Source organism: Populus alba, chromosome 17 (genome assembly GCF_005239225.2).
Source record: "Populus alba chromosome 17, ASM523922v2, whole genome shotgun sequence".
Lineage (NCBI taxonomy): Eukaryota > Viridiplantae > Streptophyta > Magnoliopsida > Malpighiales > Salicaceae > Populus > Populus alba.
In genome coordinates this window covers 16042612-16047308 of record NC_133300.1, presented here as the reverse complement: position 1 = coordinate 16047308, position 4697 = coordinate 16042612, and positions in this window count along the sequence as shown.

Here is a 4697-nt window from a genome sequence, read left to right as displayed (position 1 = left end):
ATTGAAAATCAAGAAACCGAACAACTTGATAAGACCTGCAAAAAGCAAAGGGATAATTTGATATTAAGAATAATCTAATTACAGGAAGTCTACTTTTCAAAAATAAAAAAAATAAAAATGAGATGAAACAATTACAAACATGTAATATAATTTCAATTCACAAAAGAAAAAAAAAGGGTCATCTTAGTGGAACAACATAAAAAAGCAAAGGAAAGTTTTTCAAAAGTGAATGAATGATCAATGTTAATTTTTCTTTTCAAAAGCTTCTATGTAGAAAAATCTATAGAATAATAAATAATAATGGGAATATAATAAAAATAACTAGTCTAGGACTTGATCTGGTTCAATTAATTTTAGAATTTTAAAACTAAAATTGAACCGGATATAAGGTTTTTTTTTTTTATTTAGTTTATTTAATTTTTTTCGCACAAAAAAACTAAAAAGGTCTGCCCAGTGGGACAGCATAAAAAAGCAAAAGAAAATTTTGGTCAAAAGTGCATAAATGAATTGACACAAACATGGGTAAATTCAGGGGTTTTGCGTTGTGTCGGTGGTGGAAACAGTTTTTGGCGGCTCTATATTTCAGTTTTGTTCTTTAATTTTGAATTAATTATAAATTAAACTTTATAATTTAATTCATTTTATTTTCTATATTTTTCAAAAATTATAGTTTATGATAACACTTTATATCCTCACTAACACAAGTAGAAAATTCCTACAAAAATATCTAATTATTTACAAAATTATTATTATTATTTTTAAACTAATTAATAACTATAAAGCTCTTATTTTAAATATTATAAATTTTACATTCAATAATAATAAAAAAAAACTTAGCCACCACCCTCTTAACCAAACCGAAGAACAAAGAGAAATCCATAAACCGAGTTTAGAATCTCAAGCTTCAATATTCCTATCACAAACAGCCACCTTTGATGTTCCGATCACAAACACTAATTCCTCTCCCATTGCAATTATTCCATCTCAAACCTTTGACCAAGGAGTGTTTATTTAGTTAGACTCAATTATCTTTTGGGTTTGGCCAGTGATAAACTCAACATGTATAGGCCTGAGACACTACCAAGCTCAATCATAGTTAAATTTGACTAATGCTAGACCTAGCAAGATTTGGGTCTGGCCGTGGCTAAACCTAATCATTTCTTAGGTCTAGCTAGTGCTAGATCCACCATGCTTACTTTTAGCTAGCACCAAACTCAATAAGTTTAGACTTAGTACATTGCTATTTATAAATGAAGCAAGTTTAATTTTGGTGTAAATATTGGTATTGATTATATATATTAATGTTTATGTGTTTATATAGTTGCAAATATAAATAATAAAAATTGTTGGCGCATCTAAGAGAAAAGTATAGAAGTTTATTAATTAATAAAAAAAAAATTCCTTCCAAAATTCATATTCTATTTCAAAGCATGCCTACCAAAGCGACAATTTGTTAGGCTTATAAGAAAAAACTATTACTAAATTAATATTTTTGTTAGGGTATGGATATTGTGTATTTATATTTACATGTATGTTGTGTTTGTTTAGTATTTTGAATATAAAAAAGAAAAAAATATACTTGACTAAAAAGATAAAAAGAAAATTATAGAATTCAAAACATAAATAATATTGTGATATATTTTCTGTCTTTTTTATTGAATTTAAAAATAAACAGGGAAATGCAAAAGTATAAATCCATAGTGAAACAATGACGTCGAAACATGAGAAGAGCTCTGACAAAGGAAAGTTGAATGTGGCTCTTATGAGTCCACCATGCCCATGCTTTGAAGAAATTGTAGCTCAAAGAAGAAAGGCGTGATAGAATATTCAGCCTAATAAGGCCCGTGATATGAAAAGTTCAACACTTAATGAAAAAATTGTAAAAACTTAGTATCTAAAGGATCTTACACTACATTGTTTTTCGTACCTACATTTAGTGTCCTCCCTGGAACCATGAACAGCAGAGGAACTTGGACTGAAAGTAAAAACTATAGATATATAAAAAAGGAAATCTAGAAAAACCCCATTCAACATTCGACAAAACTTTACGGAACGTAACTTCAAAATCTAATTTTCCAGGCACTACTAGCTCCATAGCTGATTTTTATCTCATAATTGTACATGGTAACTTTCATCTTATTTCCTAGTTCATCACCTCAGATGAAGGTTGTCTAAAAGTAAATTTAAGAAACTTTATGTTTTCCCTTATCTTTCAATATTTTTATATGGGCACTCATTATCCTCTGTCTACAAATCAAACCGCAAGTAAAAATAAGCAAATAAAACATTAAAAATCAGCAAGACAGCCTCCATTACTCCATATTCTATCAACAACACTGAGCGCATGAGGACTACTCCAGTTTCCTCAAGGAACATAGTAGAATGACTTGTAGGAAAAAAGGGTATGAGAACAGTCGTAAGCCAAAACCTTCTCTTATCTGCAAAATCTGGCACACAGAAAGAACACGGTGCACAGTAAAACGTCTTTTCCTTCTTTTCTTTAATTAATTACCAAAACTATGTCATTTTATGCAAAACATGCCATTTGATTTAAATCAAACAGCGTGGTTTTGGCTCTTTAGATTCAAATTAGGTTTAAATCTCAATGAGATCCTTAATTAAATTTTGATTCTAAAAATCAATTCGATTTCACTCTTTCCATTTAAAAAACACATCACATGTTTTCAGTGCCGGCTGACTGACGAAGCTGTTGCTCACATTGCTGATGGCAAGACTAAAGAACAAACTGCTGTCTTTGCTGGTCTGCTGGATCCAGGCCCTGCTGAGGGAAGAAACTGCACGGGTAGGCAACAATATCGATACATAGTAATTAAAGTATATATAACCAATCATTAATAATTGTGAGATTTATTATTAACTAAGGATTTTTTTTTTTTAAAAAAAAGCAAAAGAAGTTTTAAGCTATTGTGTAAATACCCTGTTACACTGGCACACCAACTTCGATCTCTTCCAGGCTGCTTCATCAAGCTAGGCACAAAACCCAAGCTCGCTTTAACGAGCCATCTTGGTTAGCTAATGAGATGATTTTCTTCTTCATAAAAAAAATTGAAGTTAATGTATAAATACACCTGGTCTCACTAAGCAAAAACCAGCTTCAGATAGAGCCCGACATATGATAAAACCAGATACCACACATCATACTTCTACATTTACTTTTTTTTTTTTTTTTTGCTTTGAAAATGGAAAAAGAACACTTATTTTCTTCGCGTTGTATTGTTGGCCATCAAAAGGTAAGGAAAGTTAGTGAAGGTGGGTGGTGATTTCTAACCCAGTACCTTTTTTGGGATGTTAAAGTGGGATGATTGTTGATTTCTTCTTCATATATGTCTACTGCTGTTAGAGATTAATGATTGTTAACAGTTCGTGAGGAAGTTGCATAACAAATAGCTTTGAAGAACATGGAAATGTGATTGCCTTTTTTTTTTGCTATTGGAATGGAAAAAGAATACTTCGTTTCTTCATGTATGTCTGTTGGTTGTGCAAGATCAAGCAAAGATTGTTTAGCGGACTGATAGTTGCTTCGAAAATAACATCAAATAGGATACAATTTGATTACGTTTGTAGTTAGTACTGATTGATCAGATTGTTAGGTTTGTGAAGGCAAGAAATGCAATAAAGTTAAATGGAATGTGCCCATGTAAAGAACCCATGTTGTTCAGGATTGCGAGGTATGTGCACATTATTCTTTACAACATCGTTGTTGGCAATCTAGAGCGTGAAAGAGCTGACAAATACAGTGTCATAATTGAAAGAAATTTATGGTGGTAGAGAGGAAATTTCAGAGAACAAGGTGGTTTCAGAGGAGGAAAGATTTCTCTGTTTTCTTATATGTCAAACGCGAACATATAACATAATATTCTACAGGAGCAGCTGATTCTTATAACATAGTAAATTGCCTAATTTTGATACATTAACTAGCCTAATTCTCAGCTGATTTGTTTCCATAATCAACCACCCTCTCTTTCTGTTTCTGTCTTGTTACCATGGGATATTCCTTGTTGCTGCAGTTGATTTGTTGCCATAATCAGCCAACGTCTCTTTCTGTTTCTGACTTGTTACCATGTGATTGATTTGTTTCCATGCTGCTGGTCTTGATCTGGTTAGTCCAATTACCATTAATAGGTTGTAGATTGGAATGTGTATTTCCTGGTGGGTAATGAGGTTCTGAAAGTAATATTCAGCTATTATGATAAAAGGAAACTATTGTCTGATAATGTTGCAAGGGCCGTGAGGGAAGAGATGGTGACAGTGGGTGGAAGGACCAAGTGTGTTTCGTGGGCACACTTGGTCCTAAACGCTGAGGAGGCTTCTAAACGCTTTCTTTTAGAAGCCAAATATGGCGAGGACATGTAAGAGGCCAAAGCTTACTCGGTGATAGTTTGTGGTGTCAACTCTCATGAGGCTGTTATTTAGTGTAAATTTTATTTTATAAATAGTAGATAGTGTTAGAGAATAATATAAATCATATTCTGAGGCCTTACCTAATAATTTAAGTTATTAGGTTGAGAATGTTTTTTGACATGGTATCAGAGCCTTGATGACCAAGCGGTCACAAGTTCAAATCTCATCATCCTTATTTATTTGATAAAAATAAAATACAAGGTAAAGTGGGTCTGTGCAAGTTTCAAGTCTAAATGGCTTTCACTTGAGGAGATATATTAGAGAATAATATAAAT